Source organism: Alligator mississippiensis, chromosome 9 (assembly GCF_030867095.1).
Source record: "Alligator mississippiensis isolate rAllMis1 chromosome 9, rAllMis1, whole genome shotgun sequence".
NCBI classification, from domain to species: Eukaryota; Metazoa; Chordata; order Crocodylia; family Alligatoridae; genus Alligator; species Alligator mississippiensis.
Genome location: NC_081832.1, coordinates 11,568,097 through 11,580,473, shown reverse-complemented (window position 1 = coordinate 11,580,473; position 12,377 = coordinate 11,568,097). Strand labels below are relative to the sequence as shown.

Sequence of the window (12,377 nt, the reverse complement as noted above, 5' to 3'; positions counted from 1 at the left end):
CAAATCAGTTCACTTCTCTGTGCCTCAGTTCTTTTTATATAGAACAGGGATGATAGGACTTCCCTACATCACACGAATATCGTGAGGATAAATATATAAAACACTTTGGAAGGGCTCATATAATATAACAGTGAGAAGGGTAGAAGCAGCTAGGAAGAAGGTAGTTAGACTCCTGGGAAGCTGGATATAGGGGGAAAAAAAGATGTTAAATTTTGACTTTAAATTAATGTAAACATAAAATAAATAAAACTAAAAGCTCATTAAACTTTGAAGGCAAGAGGCACAGCCCTCATAATAATGGACAGGAATTTTTGGGTGGCTTGGAGAGTCCTTCCTGTCTCATTCCACAGAAGCCTGAAGAGCTGCTGAGCCATCTTCCCCTTGATATTATCTAGTTCAGTGGTTCCCAAGATTTTTTTGCTGCAATCAGAGTGTGGTGGTAGCGACTTGCGGCTGGGGGAGCTCCTAGCATGGCATGGCTTGTCCTTTGTGTGTGGCACCACTGGCATTGCTCCCACAACCCTCATTTGGGTCGTGACCCGAGGTTGAGAACCACTGATCTAGTCAGAAGTGGGAAGGGAACAGTGGAGAAATCATAGTTAGTGTCAGTGGCTACAGAGATGAACCTGAGTTGTGTAACAGGTAAAATAACCTCCTTGCTGTCCCATTGGAAAGAAAGAGTCTGCTGCGGCATAGCAGTGGAGTTATTTTTACTCAAAGCAACTGACCTCAACTAGGTAGCAAAGTGAGGGGGTGGACAACTTAGAGGCAAGAGGCAGGTTACTAAAAGAGTTCCTCAATCATCTGTCTTGGGAGCAACCTTATTTACTATTTTCATTACTTCTCACAAGGAAGTAGGAATATGTTTATGAAATCTGCTTATCAACGGGAAGGTGGGAGACACGCTTAATACAGAACAGAATCGGAATATTGTACAGGAAGAACAGGATGACCTTAAGGACTGGAGTAATAGAAATGGGATGAAATTCTGTGGTCATGCACTTAAGGACTAACAACAAGAAGTTATTGGGAGCTCAGTTTGGAAATCACGGTGAAAAAGACGTGAATATATTAGTTGATCACAGGAGGACTATAAGCCACCAATGTGATATGCCCATAAAAAAAGCAAATGAGACCCTAAGGTGCAACGGGCAGTGTAGAAAAGATAGGAAAAAAAATATTAAATGCCTTTGCAAAAGGCACTGATAAGACCTCCATCTGGTAAAGTATATACATGGGAATAGTGTGTACAGTTCTGATCACCCGTGTTCGAGAAAGACAACTCAAACTGGAACATGTGCAGAGAAGGGCTACTAATATTGTCAGGGGAATGAGAAGGCCAAAAGAGAAATCTAAATAGCTTGTCTTACAAAAACTAGAAAAAAAGAAGGCTGAAAGAGGATGATTGCTCTCTATTGATTCATCAAATTAGTTAATATCAGGGGCAGAATGGGTGTCAGGATGTAGAAGAGAAGAGCAAAGGGAAATGTTTGAAGAATAAATAGGTAGAAGAATAAGTGGGTAGAAGTTGGCTGTGAACTAATTTAGGCTCAAAATTAGAACAAACCATCCAAGAAATGAGGTTCTGGAATAGCTTGCCAGTAGAAGTAGTATGAGTAAAAACCTAACTAGTTTCAAGATGAACCTTGTCAGTTTAAGAGATGCAGCATGATTGTCTGTAATAGCGAGGGATTAGACTTGACCCAGGAATTCCCTTGCAGACGTACTTGCTTTGTAGCCCTCAACTGACTTATCATTAGCAGGTGAAACAGAAGTGCAGACCGGCATCTTGTAGTCGTATCGGTCAGCAAATGCTTAAACTTCTGCACACGCACCAAGACCCTATTTGACAGGCATGTAATAAATTACTATTATTACAGAAAATCATCTACATATCACAGTAAATTGTTACTAGAGATGTGCTGAAGACACAAGGTGCTTTATCGACAGCCAAAAACCCCTTCCTTTCCTCAAAGGATGCACAAGAAGACAAAAGGTGCTGGGTGACACTGAAAAAGAGGAAGACTTCGGGTTGGTAAACAAGGAAAAGGGATTACTTTAACAGGTAGGTGTGAGGGAAGACAAAAGTGCTTAGCAGAAGAAGACAGGGAATCCTACACAGCAGCATATTCACATATCATTCACGTGCCCTCTCTTTCTGCTACCCATCTATAACATTAGGTTAATAATGCTGTTGACTAAGCTTTTCAAACTAGTGCCTGCCTCTGCGTATGCACAAAGACTAACATGGTGGAGACCTGGGTTAGAATTCGGAAAACCATCCAAGTCACTTAGGAGCCTGAATTCCACTAACTTCCAATGGGATGCATACTATCTGAGATGATTTTAAGTACTTAGACATAGTACTTAATATTAAAGATGCAAACAGATGCCTTCACAGAAGTGCCTTACTTCCATGTATTGGCATTCCACAAAGCACTTATTTATGTGGTTTGGTACCTACATATTTTCTTAAAAATCGGTCCCTGATTGCTTAGGATAAAGTTTTCAAAAGTATGCAAGTCCCATTTTCATAAGCTTCTAGGGTTCCAAGTAACTTCCATATCATAGGTGTTAAAGGGATTTAGGCTCCCAAGGGCCTAAGTTGCATTTGAAAGTGACCGAGTCGTGTGGGACTTTTCAAAATGTTATCCCACTTGGGGAATCTGGAAGGTTATGCTGGTCTTTTACTACAGTGATACTTATTTGTAAATAGAACTGCAGAATACAGTAGCAGATGTTGCAGCATAGCATCTTGCTTTATGTCACCTTAGTTATTTTCCTAGTGAATACAGTAACACATTAAGATAATGGGCTAAAGTTTATTTCATTTGGGCAAGTTTAGATTCTCATAGGATACAAGAAGCCAATATCCTTAATACAAAACAAACGGAAGGGAAAAAAATAGCTACATTATCTTGGAAGCAAGCTCTACTGGCACCATTGCCTTTAGCAAGATGCTATCTGACATCTTTTGGCTGAACAAGTCCTTTTGTGGGGTGATTAAACAGCAAATATCTCCGAGCAGCATAATGTTTATTGGATATTGCTCTGTTAGGGCAGCTTGTGTTTTCACTGTATTCTGCTTCTGTATGCGAGGGTGTGGAATTTGTTAATCTAAATAAAACTCAAAATAGACAGAAAGAGCTGCTGACGCTTGGTGGGAAAATTTTGAAGGAAAACAAAAATTGCTATTGAAAAGCAGTCCTGTGCATGAGTCGTCTTCTTTGTTGTCACCTCATCAAAAGAGATGCCTTTTGATGGGTGCCTCCTAGTCCCACCACTATCAGATGGTTTGCACATGCATGACTAAAGGCAGGACTTGACCCAGGCAGGCAAGGTTGTTTGGGTAAATGTGATATCTTTTATTAGTCCAACTAAATAAAGGCAGTGATAAGGATGTATTCAACAAACCAATGGCCATATACATTAACCTGCAGATGGTCATAGCAAGATGACCATCTTGGAAGCCCAAATAAGTCTACTATTTTGGCTTCTGTTACCCTTGGTCCCACCTCAAGAACTTCCCAAGAAACGAAAAACTTTTCTACCAAAAGAAGAAACTAGAGCTCTGGGTAAATTCACTCAGACACCATAATAGTTGACCCAAACCTTTGTGCTCAACTCAAACCAAATTTCCTTTGATAAAAATAAGCATTTTTTCCTCATTTACATTGCTATCACCGGTCTACTTCAAATTACAATAAAAGAAATGCAAGGAAATTTTGTGAGGGTATCTGCTTTTGGAAAGCATCCAAAATGAATTCTGGATCAAAGGGATTCAGAAAAATAAAACCATTTGAATGTTTGTCTTGGTCTGTTCTTTCTATGTTTTTCAGCATACACGACATATTTAACATATTTAGAGTTTAGAAATACACACACACACAAGCATTTCTTTTAAACTTACTGGTCTAAAATCACAAAGACTCGGAGTAGATTCTAATCTCATTTATGCCATTTTTTACACTCCACCCAGTTCAGAAGGTTACTGCAGCCTTACATAGACAGAGCCAAGTCCTGAAACTCTAGGCTTTATCAAACGAAGGATCATCCTGCCATCTAGGTAGTCTGCCCCTGTCCCTTACCACTGACTAAATCTCAATTCCTTTCAGCTCTTAAGTCATAGACCTCATCCCTGTTGTAAGAACAGACTGTGAAGAGCTCTCTGAAGCTGATTGCCAGAACTGCCACTGTCAGAGCTTCCTTCAGCAGAAAGGATTAGAGTGTCCTGAAAATGTCAATCAGATATCAAAGATAAATGAAGATTGAAAAATAAAATGTACAATTTATAAAAAATAAGTCTTTGGAAGACACAGTCAGAGTACTTTGAAAAATTTAAGAGAAATATGTCACCAAAACAAATATATGCTCTACTGTCCAACTTTAATTTTTCACTGATAAAACCCCAAAAGCACTGCAGCCAATACAATAAATAAAACAGCTAAATCCCCACTGGTATCCAATTTCCATTTACCATGACTAAGTGTCTCTTAGAGCTGATGCACTTCAGCTGATATCAGCTTATACACCTCCCACTAACTAGGTGCCCTATGTGTCAATGAAAAGACATGACTATTGGGACTGTCACAACCAAGGACATACTGCTCTTCTTATAAGAGCACTGCATCAACCATACAGCTAAGCCACCCTAGTAGTGCTTGCCTGTTGAGTTTTCTATTGTTTGGGTTTTAATTCACTTTACTAAGATTGCTTTTCATTCACTTAGTGACAGGTAGTTATTTGTTTGCAGGGTTCCATTTGACATTTATTGTTAGTGTAAAACACTAATAATAATAATTAGTGCCTTTTTAGAGTTGTCTGAGGTTTTAGTGCTGGTGCATTGTTAATATAAAACATCCCAATGCTTTGCTGTATATAGGCTAGCATGATAGTATTTATATATAACAAAGGGGCTCATTATACTGAGACCAGATTGCAGTATCTTTGCGCCTCCCGTTAGTAAGCCAAAACTTAACATTCTCTAAACTTGTCTGCAATGCTAATAGTTTCTGTAAAGGGAAGCAAAGCTAAACAAAAGCCAAATGCTTCTTCAATTTTTTATTCTCTTAAAGAATGTAACAGCCAAACCCTCTTAAAGGGAGGATGAGTGCAAGTAAATGACCTAATGTGTACTGTCACTTTAAGAAGAATCTCAGTATAATGAGATCGTGCTGGTGGGTGGGCATACATCTGCATGTAGGGAAATAGTCCAAAGGACTGCCCACACCAAGACAGTCCATTGGACCACTGGGTTGACTGGAGATGATCTTCAGTACAAATCTAGAGCAGGCCCCAAAGTCCTGGCTCTGGAAATGCATCTCCCTTGCTCCACACCATTGCATTCTCAATGGTTGTATAGTCATGTATCAGAGTGAAACTAAATTGTTTTTGTAATATTATTAGGGAGTCATCAGTAATGGGAAGTGTCCATGTGCATTAGAAGGTACATAAAACCACTTTCATGGCTTCATATTAAATACATGGCAACATGCATACTTTTTAGTTGATGGTTCAACAGAGATTTACAATCTCACAGTTTTGTGTGTCTATTATCAAATTTGCCAAGTGTTGTAAAGACACTCCTGCCTCATCAAATTCATCACGGTAGGGGCCAGGGAAACCAGTGCCCTCAAGATATAGAGATGACTAGCTACAGTTCCAAGCACAGCTTTTATTTCATGGGTTTACATCCGTTAAGGAAACAGAGAAGGATTTATGTAATGCATACATATTGCCCCAGTTACGTGCTATTCCTGGTGGTTACTGAATGTAAGAAGAAAACAAAGATAAAAAGAGCAAGCTGTTTAGCAACCAGGCCTTGTTTGACATCTTTCTGAATATCACCTAGCATCTTTCATGTGCCTAATCACAGTTGTAAATTCTGGTCAATTGTCCCACTTCCTCTGCGCGGTGATGGGAAGTCAAAGATGATAATCTCAGGTTTAGAACTCAGCTTCCATTGATAATTTTGGGCCAGATCCTCAGCTGTTGTTGATCAATTTAATTCAACTGAAGCCAATAAACCCCAGGTAGAGATCAGTCCCTCTATCTTTTGCTTGGGTCAAGTTTTGATGGAAAAAGAAAGCAGGAAAGACAGGAAAGCACTTCTCAAAATCAGGCAGTGCAGTTTTCCTGTCTCTTCCACCTCCTTTTTGGACAAGTCACCATTTTGTCACCACAGGATTCCTGATCAGATCTAGCTATACACATGCAAGTACACATGCTTCTTTTTTTTTTTTTTTTTTTTTTTTTACTAAAGTCCACCTTCACACAACATTTCAGGGTGTGAGAGCTTACTTACAGGCAGAATAGTTTGTCCACGAAGAGTCCAATCCTGTTGCTATTAAGTCAACTCATTCAGAGCAGCAGGAGACCCTAGTATAGTGTGAGGAGAAAAAATACAGATTAGATTTGACTTCAGCGTAGGATGTTAATACAATGTTTAAGGTTCTGACTTGAAAACTTATTTGTATAAAATATTTTTGTCTTCCAGCTAGGTAACCCTATAATCTTTAAGATTAACTACTTTCCTTCACCACCTGTTCCATCTAAGAACATTGGGCAATAACAGAAACTTCCCTGATATCAAATTCACTCTTTATTTAAGGATATTCATTCTTACTTGACATGTCGGGCACTTGCTGTATTTCATTTCACTGCTTCCAAATAAGTTAACTCAGTAAGTCACTTAAAGAGAAATTCAAGTCAGTGCTTTGACTGCTGTGCCAACAAAGTACTCTTTTCTTTGGTGCTTGTTTTGTCCAATGTACTTGAGTAAGCTCTAGCTTACAAAAAAGAGAAAAATGTTCTGCTTTAGTATATAGATACTTGTCTATCACACACAAAAAAAGCAAAATGACAAGAGTCATCTTAGATGAGGCCAGAAAAGTATGACACTCCCAGAAATGTCAAGAACACACAAGAATTTAGACAGGATGTTACCCGTCTTGAAAAAAAAAAAAAAAAAAGAGCAAACTAAAATGGCTGTTGTCATCGCTGGGAATTGAGAGAGAGAGAGAGAGATCAAAAACTATTATTTAAAATGTATCCTTGAAGAAAAAACAAGGTATAAATTACTGCAATGTAGTATAAATTGGTATAAATATAAAATAAACAAACTTGCCAGGAAAGGGGAAGTAGATGAGTTTGTCTTGGAAATGATTTTCCATACAATGAGTGGATTAACAAAAATTCATCTAGAATAATTTCTCCAATAATAGTATAAATTAACATTAAAAATGAAGACCAACCTTCCCTATATAGCTGTTTGAAGTGCTAAATATCCAAAAGTCAATAAGAGGCTGTACTTGGTACTTTTTTGGTGTGCGGACAAGGGAAGCACAGGGAGATAACTAAATATTAATGTAATAGTAGTTAAAAATTTATTTTTTTCCAAGTCTCATGTAGAGCTGTTCAGGAATATTTCAACAGCACTTTTTTCCCCCCGCTCACAACTGGAACCAAAAAAGCTCATTTCCTGGAATGAGTTGATTCTGAATAGTTTTATGCAAAGTTATGAAATATTTTGGTTAAACATTTCCAAAGATGAAAAGCTCCACATTCCCTCCCTCCCTCCCCCCACCCTATTCAGAATAACTTTGTTACAGAATTTAAGCTAATTATAGATAACACATTTAAATGAAGAACTGCCAAAGTACGACATATTGATTGACACACACCACATTTTGTGGATTTTCTGAACATTTGAGATTTAATATTTCAAAAAATAAAATAAAAAAAACCTGATTTTAATGAGAACAACATAACAAAAATGTCCCTAAGTGTCAGGGGACAACTGGAATGTGAGCAGTCAGCATCAGAGCTAGGGAGTCAGCAGCTAAGAGAGGATAAGTCCAGGAAACAAGGGTCCAAGCTAGAGTCATGAGTCAAGGCATGGAGAACAGGTAGATCAAGGGGCTGAGGTCTGAAAGGGACCAAGACCTTTGTGGTCACCAAGATGGAGTCAAGATCTACATCAGGAGCAGGAAGCAGGGATCCAAACCAAAATCATGACCCAGAGGATCCAGAGCTGGTGGCTATTAAGAAAGGGGGCACAAGCCAATGGTCAGGAAGCAAAGATTTAGGAGGCAGGAACTAGGAACCAATAGGAAGAAACAAGAATCCTAGTAAAGCATAGGCGCTAGAGTTAGATTCAAGCACCTGCCTTGTTGATTGGCCTGAAGAATATGAGCAGTCAGCTGCTTATATCAGGCAGGTAATGGGCCAGCTGGAGATAGTTAGGCCCACATGGGACCCTGACTCCTGACATTGGGTTGGGAAAAACATACCCCACACAGGCTTATCTTAATAGCCTTGCAAAACCAGAAACTTGGTTTCCCAACATGCTGAACAGCTACAGCAGTCTCCAAGCCCAGGTGGAGCTGCAAGTGCTCAGCATCCTTGGAAGTCAGCCTTAGCTGAGAAAGGGGTTAAAAGTAGCCATTGACAGGAAGCAAGAGCACACAAAAGAGTGCAATATGGGAACCTCAAGGTATTGGTAGAGAATCAGTTGCTTTGATCCTGTGACCTAGATATGAACAGGGACAAGGGGTAGTTCCAGGATAGTACATTAAACTCATTTTTCTATTCCAGAGCTGAGCCTCAAGTGACTCTGGAGAGAAAGGGTTTTTTTTTATGACATACGAACTTCTTTGGGGCAGGGGATGGAATTAGTGGGACTCAATTTGTTCCTAATAATAGAGCCATGCAGTGAATAGAAATTCTGTTTCAAAAGATTAGGAAATTTCAACATTTATTCTTCTTTGGATTAGTAATGAAACCTGAACTCAAAAGTGCACAGAAGAGAGTTCTCCCTACAAAAATATTGTTGCAGATCCAAACCAAAATGTTAAAAATGTTGATGTTGTTATTTTGGCATTGGTATTTTGTTTGCAATAAACTCTTGTTTTTGAGAGGACAATGTTTTGCTTCAAAAGCCAGCAATCAAAAGAAAGAAAGAAAGAAAGAATTTCACGAATTTGCGTGTCATCCTTGCGCAGGAAAGACAGACAAACAAACACCCAAAAACACAAATGAAAAGAGGGGAGAAGATGTTAAAACAGTAATTATGGCAATTTTGTAGGCAAGTTATTTTGGGAAAAGAAAAGTAAACTTCAGCAACTTTTTTTTTGGATAGAACTGAATTCTCAAATGGAAAACTTCCACCAGAGGTTTTTCATGTAGTGCTAATTTTGATGGGGTTTTTTTAAATTTTAGAAATGCCTGCATCTCCACGATCAAGTCCCCGATTAGCCTTGTACAACTTATTTTCATTAATACAAACAAACAAACAAACAACCCAGTCCAACTGATGAGATTTGAATCACTCGCCTTCCATTCATTAGGTCTGTTTGACTTTACCTGATGGTGGGTGGGTTGGCCATCTGTTCAGAAAAAGCTTGTGTTTTATTTAAACTACAGAAAAGTGTCTCTTCAATCTCCTGCCTGACCCACAAGCGCTTTTCACCACCCAATGTATAAACATATACAATATAATGTAAAGGGATGTGATTGACACAGCCTGACCTGACAATGTCATGATGATGTTTGTCATAAGAAGAATTTGGAGAGAAGTGAAAAAAAACCAGAACAAACCGGCAGCAAACAAAGAATCTTGATACGTTCAATTTTTTCCCCATTCTGAATTACTTAATCACGCATTTGCTACTCAAAAATTAGTCTTGGGAAGAAGTAGATCCATAAGCCAAAATCCCTATACCTATAGCAATGACAATGGTCAGGCCATGTCCCCCTGCAGCATTTTTTTTCAATGGCAGATTTGATAAAGTGAGGAATGAGGGCTTAGACTGAATATCTACTGCTACCTGGATTTGAAGTGGGCTATGTGTCATATTTCTTCTATAAATGATGAGACTGAAAACAGCTTGTCATGCCTCTGGAGACCAGTTGGTACCTTCTACAACAAAGTGCTAAAAGCTGAGCCAGTGCTAGAGACTAGCTCTAGATTTTCTCTAAGCAGATGCTGGACTCTTCTCCTTGAGGAGTGTTTACTTCAAAGACAAGAGAAAAAGGAAGAGAAAGTCAAGATGAGAATAGTAGGGATGTTATGCATATTATGCTATATAGTAAAAGCAAGCAAGCAAGAGGATGATTGGCATTACCAATGCATAACTTAGAGCCTGCTTCTAAAATGGCATGCACATATATATATATATATGATAATGGTCCTACAAAATCTTCTAGGCAATTTTACTCATTTTTACCCATTTCCCTAGAATTTCCTTAATCTATAATACAGAGCTCCAAGAGGAGTCTACAAAGATAATACCTAAGCTCTTCAGAAAGTGCCAGACTTCTAAGAGCTTCCTACTTCTCAGATTTTGATCCACCTCATTATACTCAACAAAAGCCTTTCCACTGACTTCAATGGGAACGGTATCAGGAGCTAGAATGAGAGAGAATAGCAATTTTGATCTCAAGTTATTTCAATATCTACATATAGAGGTATATCTTATAAAAAGCAAGGCAGAGACTATTTGGTATATTAATACAAACAAGCCAAAAATAGAATTCTCAGGCAATTTCCTTTTTATACAGGATAAAGATCCATTAATAGGAGAGAATGCAACAAGAACATAAGAAATGCTGATTATTAATTTATAGAGAGATGTTTATCCTTTAGGTTTCCAACATGCTTCACAAACTTTATAAGCATATCAGCACCAGTAAGGACATGTCTAGTAGCAACCTGGAGAACAGTGCCATGCAGAGCTAGCCAAGCTGGCTTGTTATGAGCCCTGCTAACAGCCTTACTTAGCTAAACTGGAGTGTCGTGCTAATGGAGCTGCATCCCTACTGCTCCCCAGATAGCTCCACACTATGCTGCCTTGTGCTATATATGGCTGCCCATGAAATGCAGCCAGTTCTGAAGGGACCAACAATCCTCCTCTTAAAATATGCCCTGAGATCTTTAGGGATACCCTTCAAGTTTTACAATACAGCTGTTAGCTGATCTTCACAAACCGGGAGGGACTAATGCTATGCTCCAAACACTTTCAGATCTTAATCCATTAATTCTGAAAGTCCCACAAAATAAGGCTTCATCCCAAGCAGAATCTTTTTTCTCTATATACACTTTCTATGATCCAAGTCAGAGGAGCTAGTATCCCTTGTGCCACTACCTAAATGAGCTTCCTCTCAGCAGTTTATGGAAAACACTTCATCCTTTCCCATCTGGATCTAATAATTAAGAAGAGTTGGTTTACCCTTGTCTGGTTCAAAGGCAAGTTTTCTCCAGAGTTTAAGGGCACAAAAATGAGCTGTAAATGTAGTGCTGTAGAAGATGCAGGATTTTGGAGATGCTCCTCAAAAAAACTAGATCGACTTAGAAACAGCGAGGTCTCTGGGGTCAGTGTAAATTGGCAGCTTCTACTTCAGGTAATGACCTAGTTAGACTCCTCGTTGCTCAAGGGCTGGGGCTCTCACATCAAGAAATAGCACCGCTCTTGACTGCAAGTCAGTTCTCCTAGCCAGCAGTATGGGGCATTCACTCAAAGGTACAGTGGAAACTTTTCTTCCAGACCAATTTCTGAGCCCAGCTTAGACAAATCTGCTAGAGCTCCCTTCTCCAAGAATCTGCTTCTCTAAGCATGCAGGTCACTGGGCTTTCAAACATCATTATTAAACAGGAACCTACCCCAACCACTGCTTCTGTGAAGTCTGCAGGAAGAATGGCTTGAGTCTGCTGCTGCCAGAAAAATATTTCCATCTCATTACACCTGGATATACGTGTCCATTTGTGTACATGTGTACACACACATGTGTACACACGTAGACAAAAGACAGTCCTACTAGCTATAATTTCTGAGATACTCTTTCTATAGGTGCCTCTGTTTCCCCACAGCTCTAGGAGCCAATTATTTGTCCATATGTTCTACCTGAGACAGGGTTGCTAGCCCACCTTCTCCAGCCGGAAAGAGACGATTCTTCCTTAATCTAGACAGTTGGGTAATTCAAACAAACTGCTGAAGGCAACACAAAAACCTTGGTTCTTTCCTAGCACCACCTCCCATCCCCAGCCAATAAGGACCTTTTGCTCTTTCAGGCCATTTATATAAAACACCTGACTCCTTTCAAGTTCCCTTTGACAATTAGAAAGGGCTTTGTGAGCCTAGTCCCTTTTAAGATACAGGATCATTTATCACATATGATACACACCTGAAGTTTGGGTGGTGGTGAGTGTAAGGTACTTTGGTCTAGAGCCAGAGGTGGAAGTTTGAGTCTTGCTCCACATTTATACAGAAGGATACTCCCAATTAATCTCATTGTGAGTGGGTATGTAGTTATCAGGCTTAGGAAGGGGTGGTGCTGTTTGCCTTATTGTTCTTTTACGTGGCAATGGTTAGGTTCAGAAA

General features: G+C 39.2%; 1 long non-coding RNA gene across 2 annotated transcripts in view; it reads right to left on the bottom strand.

The window, feature by feature from the left end:
* LOC132252419 (uncharacterized) overlaps nucleotides 1-12,028 on the bottom strand; it is a 37,011-nt gene extending 24,983 nt beyond the window's left edge. For both annotated transcript variants that reach the window (XR_009464311.1, XR_009464312.1), the window contains exons 1-3: nucleotides 11,660-12,028; nucleotides 10,292-10,408; nucleotides 6,305-6,378 (exon numbers count right to left, since the gene is read on the bottom strand). This is a non-coding gene — a long non-coding RNA (uncharacterized LOC132252419). The remainder of the gene's footprint in view (nucleotides 1-6,304; nucleotides 6,379-10,291; nucleotides 10,409-11,659) is intronic.
* Nucleotides 12,029-12,377: the final 349 nt, after the last annotated feature.